Raw genomic sequence first — 15299 nt, forward strand, 5'->3', positions numbered from 1 at the left:
GGACGAGACGATAGCCTTCTCCGGACCTTTTGGGGATCACGAATACAGGGGTGTTCCACAGGCTGGTGGAGGGTTCTATGTAACCCTTTTACAGTTCGCGGTTGACCAGTTCCAGCAAGGCTGCCGCTCAAGGCTCTGTCAGGGGCCACTGCTCGACCCATATGGGGTCTGATGATTTCCAAGTCAATTTGATTGGCAGCAGAGGGTGTACGGCAGTGGCCCTCAGGATAAATTTGTAATCCGGAATCCTAGCATGGAAAGGACGTCCCTTCCTAAAAGGGATGGAGAATTTTGCAGGATATAGGGATAGATCGCCACTGTCTGTTCTGGTCCCTTTTTCGTGTGAAGTGTTATAGGCACCAGCTGGGTGCTTTTCCATGCCCGGGACTGCCCTCCTACTCCGTTCACTGGAGGGACTTCTTTGAATTGCCAATGTCCGAGCCAATATGCTTGGGGAAAAATCGTGCAGTCTGATCCCGTGTCCGCCCAGAACTGAAACCCTATGACGTGGGGATCCTGACTGCCGTAAAGGCGGCATGTCCCCCACACCATCAGGGGTTCCTTTCCTATTCTCATGGCCAGGACACAAGGCCACCCAGGGATCCCGCTCTGGGGCGTCCCCTGCTGGTCCTGTGACACTGGTGCGGCTTGTGGTGGTGGGGGGTGTGAAGGTGTTACTGGCAGTGCTGCATAGCTCTGCCATTGCACTGTAGGCAGGGATGCGAAATTGACTACTCCCTGTGGGGGCATGGGGTATGAGGGTCCCCTGCCCCACTGGGGGTTGCTGTAGCTGGGCCGCTGCATGCTCCAGGTGGGAGGAGGCTGGATACGGCCCGGCTGCCCCCTCCCTCTCCCGTTTCCCTGAGGCCTGGATCTGCATTCCTTAGCTAAATGCCCCTTCCTTCCACATGCCCAGCATGGTCCCCTAAGTCCCCCTTGGCGTGGTGGAGCAGCTGCTGATAGGCGTCTTGGCTGGGGGCAGTTTACTGCCAAGTGGCCTGCCTGGCCACACTTAAGGCACACCATCACGCTGGTTATTGCAGTGTGAACTGCTGCTTGGATGGGAGCTAGATGTTCCTCCTCTGCAACGTGTCTGATCATGGCTGCTATATTAGACCCCTGCGGCAGTGATCTTAAAATGTCCTTGGTGGCTGAGTTGCATTGCTGGCGTAGGCACTCTGCCAGCACCGGACCCTTAGCCTCTGAGGGTAAAGCAGACAAATCTAATGCGGCCTGAAGCCTGTCCACAAACTGAGTGAAGCTCTCACTCTCACTTTGTTTTATGGAGGACCATGGGGAGGGTTTGGCTACTACTTTAGAAGCATCACGGATGGCTTCTCGGGCAGCACGGGTTGTTGTCATAACCTCATGGGCCCGCAGACCCTTGGCCTGCACCTGGGGAGTGATCATTGTGGGGTCTGTACCCATTAACCTCTGTATGCTGGAGCCATGCAGTGGGTGGTCTGCCCCCGTTACCAAGGCTAGCTGCTTCATGCAATTGTCTTCCCACTCTTGTTTAAAAACTATCGTCCCTGCCCCATCAAAAATCATTCTACACGTCTGATTAATATCAAAGGGAATCATGTCATCCCCACCAAAAAGGCCGTCAATGAGTGTGGAAACCATGGCAGAATTAATTCCCTTGTCTGCAATCGCTTTAACAATTGCCTGGACATCCTTTGGATTGACTGGGGAATAGGTCCTTTGGTTTCCGCCTGCCCCCACCACGCAGACTGGGAATACCAGTGTCGCAGACAGGGCCCACTCGGCGCAAGCCATCTTTATTTTCCGCCAGTTTGTAAGCGGGGTCCGGTCTTTCTCTGATAACCCCTTCCCCCACGCGGGAGCACTGTAATTAGTGAACTTACATGCCGCTGCTCTCTCTCTGTTAAAGCTAGAATCCAAATTGGAATCCTCCGATTCCCTCTCGAGCCCGTCCCAGCTCGAGTCAGAGTCCGAGCCGGAAGTCGACTGACTGGACACTTCCGGGCTGCTCTGCCTTTTTCTCGGGCTCCGACCCCGCCCCTTCCTGCGGGGGTTGGGCCGTTCCCTCCCCCTGGGGTTCCCCTGCCTCCTGCTGGGGGAGGTCCTTGCCCTATAAGGACCTAATTTGAATAGAGCGCTCTGATTGGTCTTACGCTCCACCGCAGGGGACGCCCCTTCTCCCCGCTCGCCCGCGCATGCGTTGTTAATCAGGCTGACTGCATTTCCGCCCCCCGCCTTCTCCTTTCCGCCCTTGCCATGCAGCTCGGTGCCATTTTCAAACACATATGGTGAGGGCAAGTTTTCACCGATGCCTATGGGGTCTGACAATCCCGCCGCGTTCCGCGCCTCCTCCGCGAGCCCCTGCCAGAACGCCCGCGCGTGTTCCCCCCCTCCGATGGTGAGTCCGCTCGCTGAGGGGGTTCCAGCGATTGCGCCTCCGCGCACCCGCCCGGATCAAGACCCTCCGCAGTCTGTCTCGCCGCGCCCACCCCGAGCTGCGGCGTGGCTAATAAACAAGTTGGCGTGGCTTTCCAGGTTTCTTGCTCTTGTCGAGCTTTTTGCAGAGCCTGGACAACTCTGCCCCACGATTTTAGGGCTTTCCCTGAACCCGAAGACATAGTGTCCTCCGCCAGAGCTTTTGTACAATTACCCCACACCCCCGGATGTAGGATATCCACAGGGCTTTCTATAGCCCCAAGCTTAATCAGTCTCGGCAATGCGAGAGTTAAGTCCCTAAGTTTACATTCTATACCCCATTGTGCATGCATTTCTGTTACGACCTTCGCGATAGCGTCCATGCTCGTCGCTGCTCCGGAGGCGTCCCTCCCGCTGCACTAGGCCAGCTGTGCAGCCGCCATCCTCTGTCCAGGCAAATCCCCGTTCCCCAGGCGCTGATCGGCTCCCAGGTTTTCGGCACCAGTTGTTGCCTTCTGATATAAGGCAAGGCGACCTGGTTCTGAGGAACAGCATGGCGACCCAATTCTCCAGGGTCGCTCGGGCCAATGAGCACGCAGACACCAATGTGGTGGACGGTCAAAAGGCGTTTATTATCTCTTCTCGTGGGGTTTTATAGTCTAAGGGGGTCTCTACGTCAGAGGGGGGTCTGCCTCTACTATCTATGGTTAGTAAGGAGTGGAAAGTTACCAGGGGTAGAAAGTTACTGGGTGTGGAATGGAAAGTTACTGGCCCTACTGTTTGAGGGGCTACATTCCTAGGGTAATTTCTTATCTTAGGGGAACAGGGGGTCCTGCCTCTCCATTACATCGCGTAATCTTCCGACCGCCTGTCCCTATCTACCACAGAGTTACTATAGCACAGATGAGGAGAAATAGTATTCGTTTAACCCAAAGATTGCCAGGTATCCATGACAACATGTTCCATTCCCATCCTTTCCACCTTTGGACTGGTACATGAGCTACCTTTGTTATTTGTTTGACCTATTTTCCGTTGCCATCTCTTTGCAAACAGCAGTTTGAATAATTTAATTTTCCACAAACTCCTCCTCCTTCTGCTAATAGACAATTTTATATCATCCAATGCTGAAATATTGCATTCCTCATTGGAATAGATTGGTCGTCAAGAAGGTAAAGAGCTGTAGCTGACTGGTTGGTTATTTCAAACACAGCTTGTAACCTAAATATCTTATTCAAATTACAAATGGGTTCTCTGGTGTGGCAGTGGGGTGTTGGACTTTTATTTGTTTAAGAAATTATTTAAAATGTTGTAATTATTTGTTCCTATTCACCCCTGTTCGGTTTTCCTAATAGTCTCTCCCTAAAGTTGTTTACCATCTAATTTCCTACCTTTCCCCATGTCAGTTCTGGTATTTCCAGATCTTTCCCTGTCCATCCTCCAAACTCTGCCCCTGCAGCTTGTCTGTCATTATTTGCTACATCCATTTATCTAGAAAGTTAGTTGTCAGTTATGATATTTCCCTTCACTCGTTGGTATTCACTCTTCCCTTCCCTCTTGGTTTTATGTTTATGTATGTCCCCTATACTCCTCCTATCTGGCCCTTGATTGTTGTTAGGCTGTCTCCTCCCGGGGGACAGCCCCTCTTTAAAAATCACCTTTTTCTGTCTCCCCTTCAAGCTCCTGCACCTGTACCACTCTTTTCACAGGAAGTAATAATGACAGTTGTGAGATGCAAGCAAGGGGTCGTTCCCTCTTTCCTTTGCCTCAATCTGTCAGCATGGGTCTACACTTGTGTGGGGTGACGTTATGATGTTTGTATCCCCATTCATCTGTTCTGTGCCTTATAGACCGGCTCTGAAGAGTGGAAGTTTTGTTTGGGTTTCTCTTATCAGGAACACAGAGATGAGCAGTACATAGGGCTGTTTTTCACTTCTTGCTTCAGCTTGCTGCTTTGCTTGCTCCCTTTTCTGCCCTTGCCTCTGCTCTGCTTTGGCCTCTGCTTATTAGCTAGTTCTAGCTAAACAGTCCACATCCCTTCATGGACTGTTTCTCCTCTCCTGTTTCTGTGACCATCTCGAACCTGCTCCAGACTGGGACCCAGGAACACCGAAGGTTTGCACCGTTTGGCTGCAGCAGCTGCCTCAGCACCGGAGGGACTGAGAACAGAGCAACCACCCCCAAAAGAGACTTTCTGATTTTGTCATCTTTCTCAGAGTGGTGTCATCGGGTATTGTTCATTTTTTGTGCTAGGGGGGTGCTGGGCCAGTCAAATAAACAGGTTCTTTCCACCTCTCTCCAAGGAATTTTTTCCCGAACCGGTTAGGGGGAGGGGCCGTGTGGGTTTTTCTTTCTGGAGGGGCCCTCCTTTGCAGATTCTTTAACAAATTTGCCCTAAACCAGGACAACTTGTCGGCCGCTTCTCTCAGTATGGGACCTCAGCTTGTGACTGAACCGCTGCCCTCTGCCTGCCGGTGGCTGAAGTGGGGAGTGGCCACTTGTGATGCGTGCCGAGAGGAAAGGGGGTCAGAGCTCACCGGTGACCAGTGTCATCTCCTCCTCTTGTGACCGGGGCACGGTGTCACTCTGGCACCTCATATTAATTCATAAGCATTGCAAGTGGCTGGTCCATAGTGTGGTATCATTTTCTCTAGTGGCCATTCATCTTTTCCCCATTTTGGGGTGCTCCCTCCAGCCAGGGCTGCTAACACTGATTGCTTTCACTACTTAAATCATCATAGATTTTGATTCCTAAGTGATTTCCCTGAACTTGTGGTAGGTCTAATATGCCCCATATAACATTCCTGAGCAGTTTGGAGGTAAGCTGTGACACTCATGTTGGCTTCAATGCCAATGGTGTCTTTTCAAAGCCCATGTTCTGTTAGCAAAGGGGCCTTCCTACCCTCAGTCATCAACTGGTGGGTCAAAAGACAGCTCGTGTCCTGGCCTCAGCAGTGCTACAACAGTAGTTACCCCACTCGAAGAGTTACAATGTTTTTATTTCCAAGCTCCCCTGCAGGATTGCCAGCTACATTTACATCTGCCATCTGTTTGCTCGGATTTGGAGAAGAACTCGCTAAAAAGGGCTCAAGTTCTATTCTGGTGTTGACATTTGCACTGATAATCACAAACAACATGTGTTCTGTTTGGGGAACTTTCTTGGAGGCAACTTAAATATAGGTGGTCCTATTTTTAGGGGTTTCCCCCCCCCCAAAAAAAACCCCTTGTCCCTCCCCACTGCTTTACAGTCTTCAAAATATTTTTGGTAATGATGGTAGGAACATCTCAGCCAGCTGCCATTAGTGAGCTTCACAGGCATTTGATTGATGTTTGGAACAACTGAAAGAAGGGTAATTGGGAATTCAGGCCCAGTTGTTTAAACCCAAAGATAGTCAAATCACAAATGCTTTTCCAAGTAGACACCCCCTGTCCTATTTAGGCAATAACTGCCTGATTCAGAAGAATGAAGTCACCATGGACTTCCTTCTCCCCAAATCCTGTCCCATTATGGACCTCACTTAGGTTATTGAGCCACTATTTAGATTCCACTGAACTAGTCACCCGTAGCTACTCTTCAGATCCTTCTGGCCCTCCACAAACCCAACAATAGCTAAAGTTAAAAACTTTGGCTGCTTCTTCTCCTAAGGCTGGAAATGGATTCTTCCATTCCTGGCCTAAACTTAGCTGACAAAAGAAAAGTAGAATTAGTAAGGAAAATATTCTAATAGTGTATTCTAATGACCTAGTCTAATTTTCACATTCTCTTCTACACTACCTGTGGCCAATGGATGCACTACCTAAGATAAAGAAACTACCTAAGAAACTACCTAAGATAAAGAAAACAATGACAGCAAGTAGTAGCCCCCCCAGTGAGCATAGATTCTAAAGGAAGGATGCTCATACAGACTATTTCAGCAGACAGTCTGTGGCTAGGTACATGTGGCTTGCCTCCATGTCAACGCACTGGCTGCTGCTCCAGACCACTCCTGCAGAGTGTCAGTCAAAGCCTGCTGTCCTTCTTTTCCAGCTGAGATGTCCAAATCTCTGGGGCCTTAGAGACATTGACCAGAGTGTGATAGGTTCATCTGTGTTCAGCTGTCTAGATGGCTCTTTCTGTGGTCAGTAACACTTGGAAAGTTCCACGCCACTTTGCAACCCATGGTACGTCTTTCCATTCCTTAAGCAGAACTAAGTCCCCTGGTTGGATGTTATGAACAGCCAAAGTCCAAAGGCAGGGGCTGTGCCAGCTGAGCCTCCTGTTGAAGGGATTTCACAAGAAACAGCATCCTGGCCACATATTCTTTTAAATATACATCACTTACATCTACACCCCACTAGGTTGAGAATTACTTGGGTGAAGAATGCTAAACAATAATTCAAGGGAAGAGAACTGATTTTCTCTTTTGTCTGTCGTTCATTCTTGCCAAAGCCAATGGCAAAAGCCCTACTCATGGCATCTTGGTGGCTATTGCCAGATTCAAAAGGTGTTTCTTTATTTCTCTCTTTGATTTCTTTCTACCTGACATAAGTTCTTGTGGTGGCACAGGGTATGGAGGATCAATTTTTTTCCTAAAGTAGCCATAACCCTTTGAAGGATCTTTCATATGAGTTCCCCTGAGTCTGTTGCTTCTACAGTCCTGTATCTTGGGATAATTTGTTCCAAAAATACCTTAATAGGTGATTCTGTAGTTGCTGAAGGAGTTGGGAATGCTTCTGGCCACCTTGTTAGCTGACATACTATTACCAGAAGATATTTAAGCCTTCCCACTTGGAGCATCTCACTTGGCATTTTTGGAAGGGACATACAGCCTAATGCCTCCCTCCTCTGGCAGCTTTCTTTGTAACCCTGTTAATTGGCTTCAGCACAAATCAAACAAACTTCAACAGCTGCTTTGCCAGACTAAAAAGACCCACAGCAAAATACATCTTGAGGAAGGCTTCCGCCAATTCCTCCAGAATTCCAATGACTCCCTTCATGGAGTTGTTCTAATATTTGTATGGCCAAAGCTTCTGATCTCCATTGTTTGCCATCTCTTGTAAACCAATTATTCCAGTTTTTCCTCTGCCCTGCTCTTTTTAATTATCTCCAGCTCCTCTGGTGGAAAAGACAGTTTGTCTGGCAGGGATTGAGTCACTGGGAGCAAAGGGAGGGTCTTGGAGAGTTCTGGCAAAAATATTCCTTTCTGAGTTTCTTCATCTGCCAGTCAATTGCCTATTGTCTCCTCTGAGTACCTTGCCTGATGTCCCCTAATGGACATAATTGCCCCCCTTTTTGGTAAATTCACTTCCTGCAAGAGAGGAGTAATTAAGCTGTCATGCGCTAATGTTTTTTCCTCTGCAGGTTAATAAACCTGTTTTCTCCCACACATTTCTAAGTGTGGGAGGAAACAGGTTTATTTTATGCACCCCACATGCATGCTTAGAATAAGTACGAATGTTAATTCACAGGCTCTTGCAAGCACATACAGCTCCGCAGTCTGACCTGACCATGTGGGCAGCAACATCCTCCCGTCTTCTAAATCCCATCCCTTAATAATAGCGTCTCCTGTAACTTGCTTCCCTTCTACTGCCCATGAAGGCTCATTAATGAACACATTTTCTCCCTTAGGCCAGGGGGTGCCTCCTAAATTTTCCCTAGCCCAGGTCTGAAGGTTCATCACGTGAATGCAGTCATGGGTTTCTTCCTGGCGCCCCTCTCCAGGACTGTTCAAAGTCCTTGTTTAACAGGAGGCTGGGTTAAAGCCTTTCCCACTTCTCAATCCTACATCTTTCTCTTCCATCTCTTCCATTCAATAAGTTTTAGACTGTATTAACCAAGCCCTGGACATTCACTTAGAGGCTTTTTTGCTTCACAAAACTTAAATTCTATGTGAGGCTTTCGTAAGTCTCACAAAACATTATCTTGTCATCAATTTTCAGGCTTCAGTTACTACTAAAGCCATAGCTGCACAATTCTGCAGACAATGAGGCAAGCCTCCTGGCCTCAGGATTTAATATCTTAGAAAAGTAGGCAACAGGCTGCCCTGTAATCCAGTGTTCCCATGGTAAAATTATTTTAGTATGCTCCTGTTTAACATCCACATAGAATTCAAATTCTTTTTCCATGTCCAGAAGGGCTAGGGCAGGAGCTTCACAAACTTACAATAGGGTTAGTTTCTGTATCACTTTTTACAATGTTATTTTGCATTCCCCATGTAACCAGCAAATCCCTCTCCAGTGACCTATAATTACAAGTAGGAATAAACAGAAATTCATGCATTTCAAACCTAACCCCCACATGTGCTAATCTGTGGTTGAAAGAAACATATCCTCATGTCTTTTCCACTTACCCCCTGAAGAATTAAAGAACTTCTTGACAATTTTTCCTTTGAAGGCATAAAATTCAAAGTGGATTGAGAGGCCCTTGTGTCTACCAGGAAAATACCTCCTTCCGTTCCAGACGCACCATAAGTGTTATCAAGGGCTCCAGTGTGGTGGGTTCCCGGATATAATGGGAACCTCTGACGCACCTAGTAATCCATCTCCATTCATCGCTGGACTTGATCCTCCCAAGGATCTAGTTTCTGTGGGCAAGCTTGCTTTCAGTGTCCTTGCAGATAGTACACTGATTCCTTCCAAGACGCTCTTTGGGTGGGCTCTCCCCTGCTGAGGAAAGGATCCCTCTGCTCTCTCCTTGTGGCCAAACTCATCCTTTCTGTCCTGGGGGCCCCCTTGGGCCCTGCAGTGACTCCCTCCACAGCAGTAAGAACACTGCCATCACCTTTGCCTTCACCTTTTCCTCATCCCGTTGTACATACACTTGCTGTATCTTTCTAACCAGTTCATACAGGAGCTTTATTCTGCCCTTTCTTTAGCCTCCAGCCCCCCTACTGCCTGTGGGTGCTCAGTCTCCCACAGCTCAAAATCATTTGTTTCTCCAGTGACCCAAATCAAATCCTTAAAAGAAAATCCTAATCCTACCATGTACAATTTGCATTTCCCAGATATTCTTTGCTCCTCCTCTTTGTGCTCACCCTCTTTGCCATACGCCATATACTAGAGCCAGTCTCTGTCCTGCTACAGTGTCCAAACGTGGCCCCTGCCGGCACACCCAGAGGGCACAGCTGGCAGCACCACAGGCAGCTGGGGTGTCTGGCAGCTTCATGGGGCCCAGGATGTCTAGCAGCCTCGTGGGGCTTGGGGGCCAATGCTGCCCCTTCCTGGGGGGAGCGGTGGTGGGGTCAGGTACTGCCTGGAGCTCAGCCCTGGCTGCCCCACAGCCCCAGCCCTGGCCCGCACCTCCCCATGAGCCCCAAGCCCATGCTCACAGTCCTGCACTTCTGTGCCTGTCCTGCCATTTCCCACCATAAAGAACACCTCTTCACCCTGACTCCTTGTTTTCCCTGTCCTGGAAGCTGGGGATACAAAGAACCTGCAGCTGGATCAGCTGGCAAATTTTGATGATAAATGCCTTCTGCTACTACTTGCCTTAACCATATTCCTCCACATTCCGCTTCAACCAATCCTTTCCCAACATACCAACACCATCTGTCCCCTGTTGCTGAGACCCCTTCTCAACTCCCCTTACTGCTCCTTGGGCATGGATTGTCTTTATTTACCTCTGGGAGAATGTGCAAACTACCTCAATATTCTCCTAAGGGATTCTTTGGGATCGTCATCCCTTTTGCCAGGACCTGTTGCTGGCTTTACCAATGCTACCCTCTATGGCTGCCCTCTCAAGTTTACTCCCCAAAAATCCCATTGACTGCTGACATTTTCAGTGGTCCTTCCCTGTGGACTCTTCATGGACCCTCTAGTCCGCTACTCATCTGTCTCAAGTGGACACTATTGGGTACCCAACCAATTACCCAGTGTCAGCTGCCACCAAAGGGAACTGATCACCAAAACTGGGTGAGGGGTGCCTTCAGCTCTGCTCACTGCCATGGGATGGTGAAAGGATCCCAGAGGAGTGCTCATTTTCTTAGGAAAATTAATCCCTGATGCCAGAGGGTTTTGTCCCAGAAAGAGACAGAGGAATCCCATAACTTTATTGGAATAAACGGTGAGGCCATGGGGCATTTCCCATGGAGACATTCAAGTGGTTAGGGGATGCAGTCCCCTAAGTTTCCCCCTGCATCACCCTCTTCTTTGCTTCATTGACTGAGGTAATCAGACAGACAGTACAGACTTCCTGAATCGCCTACTCTATGCTGAACTCTAATATGCACTCTCACTTTTGCTATATAAAAGAAAGAAAAAGAAACTCTTCCTAATTCTGTCAAGTCACTGTTCTCTTGCTCTGGCTTCAGGAATTTAACATAGCTTTGGCTGAGCAATAGTCTGTGTTGATTAGTAACATTTTCTAGAACTAAGAATCTCTTCTATTACTTCACTAGCCATAAGTGGAACAAAAACCTGACATAATGAATCCTCGTCATAACGACCTTCAGAGCTCAAGAAAAAGGAGAGAGAGAATAAGATCAAGGCTACTGAATGCAGAAAAGGAGTATTTATTCCTGGGACATGGGGAGTTAGACCTGAGCAATGGCAACAAACAAAGCAAAGGTGGGAGGAGAACAACCAAAGGAGACAGAATAGGAGAAGAGCACAAAGAGCAAGAGGGGCAGTCAGTTTGGGTTTTTTCCCCTAATTTCATAGGGGAAGGGTTCTTTGCCAATGTTAAGGATGAAGAATAGTCTTAAATTAGTTGTACAGGTTTTTGGAGGTTTCTGTTCCTTGTGATCTGTGGTGTAGATGGCATCATGAGAACATGTGTCTTATTTGGGCCAATGCTACTGAGGTGGATTTCTTTTGTTTATCCTTAACCATGCCAGGAGATCCTTTCCACACATGTTTAATTGGTATCCCAATAAGTAACTTTACTGGTTTTGCAAAATGGGTAGGAGTTGGAGGAAAACAATAGGTGGAAGCAAATAAACCAAGTGCAAAGGATCGCTGGTGTAACATAGCCAGCAGTGGTACAAAATTGGACATATGCTAAAGGTTGGGGATTAAGGCAAACAGCGAGGGCTTCCAAGCAGCTATAATAACACAATCACAGAATGAAAGCGGAGTAGAGCCCCAAGAACTAGATTTGTTAGGATCACTACCTGGAAATTATTGCCTGGTTTTTAACCACTTTTTAAACCCACAATCAACTTCTGCGAGCAATGTCCTAGTCCCATGACCCAAAAATAATCATGTCATCCTTAATCTCAATTCTACATGGTATCATATAAATATTGCTACAATTGGACTTATCCTGGAAGTGCTGGTGGAAATGCAACTGTAGGAAAGCTTCCACCAGGTGTCTTTTTAATCAACTAAAACAACTAAACATAACTTCAGCTGTTTAAAATGAGATGCTCACTGATGTAGATACTATTAGACATGGCACACTGCAAAATAGAGCTGCTGTAAATTTATTGTTGTTAGCACATGGGCAAGGGTGTTAGGATTTTGAAGGAATGTGTTGTATTAACCTCTCTGACCATTCTGCATCCATTCACAGGAAACTCAACTACAAAATAACACAAATAAATTGACTGCAAATGACTGGGGTTTGGATGAATGCTTTGAGGGATGGGAAGGAACTGGATGGTTGAAAGATATTGTAAAGGGAGCTTTGTTATTACTAGCAGTCATTATTATATTGCTTTGTGTTATTCTATGCATCATGAAATTGGTGAACCGCTTGGTAGAAAATACGGTGGAAAGGGTCTGGATGGTGCAAGAAGGAGAAGAAGGGGGAATTGTAGCAATGTATCTGAATCACTTAGACTACAGGGTGCACCAGCCATCCAGCTTGGAACTGTTCTTATCAGAATTTTCTCAGGGCCCTCTGGAATTCATCAGGGTTACTAAGACATAAGCCGTGGTAAAATAACGAAGGAGAAGCTGAGAAACCAAATTCCAAGACCGAAAGAACTCAATAACGGGAGGCGGCAAAGCACCTGGACTGTAACCAAACACATCTTCTGAGAGGTGCATGCAGAATGCCTGGACACGACAAAGGCACCAATAAGAAATACCTGACTAGCAGGTGCCGAGAGTTAGAATGTATAAGTTCATCATGTAAACAAGAAATGGCTTCTGCTCAATCCTAATGGGCTGCTGTCCAGAAGTCCTGAATTTCCCACAAATGATACTTACTAAAAGGGCTCCTATTTTAATGATAGAGTTACTGTCTACAGAAGGATTAACGGGAATAGTTCTTTCAAATCCTTCCCTTGCTGACATCAGTAAGTTTCACCTTTTCCTGATTGTACTGGTGGCTATACATTAGTTATGAATAGAAGGGAATGAGTGTTGGGATTCATAAAATTAGAGGGTTTTGAGAAAGTGGTTAAAAAGGCAGGCCTCAGACAGCAGACTTGTGAACATTGCTAATACAGCAAAAAGTTTTCTAAGCAGTAGAGCAGACGTGAGAAATAGAACAATAAGCTTCTGTGATCTGCCTTTATAAGTTGCAACAAGGTTATTTAATGTATATCTTTAGAAGGTTAGTATGAATGAGTCTCTGTGCTTTGTCTCTGTCGAGGTCCGCCTGAATGAACGGGTGACGGATGATTTTTTGGTGCAAGCTAACCAACAAGGCACAGGGGATTTGCAGTAAAAAATCAACAAAATGCAATTTTATTGAAATAACCACAGCTGAATATGTGTTGGTGAGGGAATCTGGGGAAGAAAAGGGTAAGACAAGGGAAGAGGGAGGAAAGGAGGACAGGTACGGTCTATAGCTACCGAAAAGTGTCATTGTCCTTCGGGGGTCCAGCCCTCAAAGCTCACTGGTGCACATCCCGGGGAGATCTCAAAGCACGGTCAGATCGCACCCCAAAATATACCGTTTTTCATTGGGGGAAGGGTGGCCGAAATTAAGTTTACCAAGGAGGGAATAGAATAGGGACAGAAGGAGGGGGTTGTTTATTCCATTGTTTTCATGGCCGAATGCTCGCAGGTACGTTTATTCTGGGCAGTTTTTCCCCCTCTCCCTGACCTGGGGGGCGTTCAGTCCCAGTCTCTGGAAGGGGGTGCCAGGGGGGTGCCAGGGGGGTGCCAAGGGAGTTTCTTGTCTTGTCTTGGTTCCTTGATGAGGGGATTCGCATCTCTGTTTGTCTGTCACGGTGGTTGAAGGCAGGCAAGAGGGGTCTTCTCTTGGAGGGGAGGAACCACCCCAGAGCTCAGACCAGCCAGGTCAGGAGGTAGGGAGAAAGTCCAGATCCATTGTTCGGAAAGGGCAGCATGCCCCTTTTGATTTCAGCATGGCATGTTCTGCAAACACCACCTGTGAACACACTGAATAAGCATAAGACTTTCTTTCCCAACTGGCTCAACAGTTTTTAACCTTTCAGTGGTCTTTTCTCTTCATGACAATCGTGAGGCAAAAATGAAAGATTTTCAGATAGACTCTCACAGTCTCTCATAAACGAGCCATTGTGTTAGAAAATAAGTCCCTATTGTGTTAACTACAATTACGTGTGTTTCAATGATTGGATAGAATTATTGTCAATATACTTTTGCTCTATGTGTGATTGGCTGAAACTTAGGCTGAGATGGCTTTAGGCTACCCTGTAACGTGACGCTTCCTTGGCATTCCATTGGAATCAGAGAGCTGTGAACATCCTGTCTCCATTGTCCTAACAATGTACTGAGACTGATGTGTGAAATAAACAGCTCACGACACTGATTCGGATTGCCCCGTCCCCGTTCATGCTTGTATATAGTAGCCGCGGCAAATGGTGCCTCGTGTGAGGAAAGTAGACAAGGATAAAAAAGAAAATTGTGGAAAACCTGGCCGCCGGACACCCAGGTGTTAATCAGGAGGACTATATCATCCCCCTCATTGTCGGCAGCCGACATGTTTGTAAGTAATCCTTTTCTAGGGGGGGGCCTGGGTGACAAAAATGGGAAATCATTTATCTAAAACCAGGCGCCCCCTAGAAAAGGATTCTTGTTGACTCAACAAGCAACTTTCATTTTCTTGTCGTTTACTACTTGAGTTTCATAGCTTTACTGTAAAATTTCTGCTTACTGTCTGCTGGAGGCCTATTTGCGCTGATCCTGAGCATTGCTATGTAACAGCACAGCAACTTAATGCTGTGAAAGCCTAGTCTTTGAAAGAAATATGAATCACGTCTGACAATAGTTACAAGTCATTGTTCAAAAAACTGCGGTCGATTCTAGGGTCTTAATTCAAAAGCTTCTTCCATTCCAACACCTTCGTCTACTATTTTCGTGACATTTCGAACACTCTCTGTGCTTCTACTTCCTAATTCTCTCTCTTGTATGACAAAAGCTTCTCGGACCCTTTTGTTCATCATTCGCTGCACACACTGAAGTATGCAGGGTATTACTATCAATATCAATACCAGAACACCCAATACATAAAGACTTATCTTGCAAAGTTGCTTTAGCTAAGGTGCAAAGCTCTATTCTTGAAACAAATCATCTAGCCAGGAATCACCATCTTCTTTAATTTGAGCTGTCAAATCTTTCAGTTTTGGTATGCTTCTGTGAATGGATTCAGAATGATCGGACAAATTCATACAACACAATCCTTGAAATTCCTCACAACCATGCTCTTGTGCCAGTAAAAGAAAATCAATTGCTGCTCTATTTTGAAGTGTAGCATGTCTAACACTATCAACATCGGTTAACATATCACTAATTGCAGAGGATGTGGCATTCGTTAGTTTGTTCAGCCAGCACCCAACATGATCTAATTGTTTCAATGCCACTGCTGAAGCCAACTGGGGTAAAAACAAACCTGCTCAAACTTTTCCTGCAGCTTTCCAAGGCATAAAATCACTCTGACAGTTCTCCTCATAATGAGGAACGGCTCTCGTTCTCCTTTGTTTCTTTTTCATAACTGCTTTTGGAAGTTTTTTGGACTAAACATTCCAATTCAATGAGGGATTGGTTCC

The 15299-nt window shown here is 46.7% G+C and overlaps 1 pseudogene; it reads left to right on the forward strand.

Moving 5' to 3' along the window:
- Nucleotides 1-2293: 2293 nt before the first annotated feature.
- The window catches only part of LOC128938388 (E3 ubiquitin-protein ligase TRIM58-like), a 43734-nt pseudogene continuing 30728 nt past the window's right edge, over nucleotides 2294-15299 (forward strand).

Source organism: Melozone crissalis, unplaced genomic scaffold (assembly GCF_028551555.1).
Source record: "Melozone crissalis strain CALT ecotype California unplaced genomic scaffold, PUWL_Pcris_2 ptg000026l_1, whole genome shotgun sequence".
NCBI classification, from domain to species: Eukaryota; Metazoa; Chordata; class Aves; order Passeriformes; family Passerellidae; genus Melozone; species Melozone crissalis.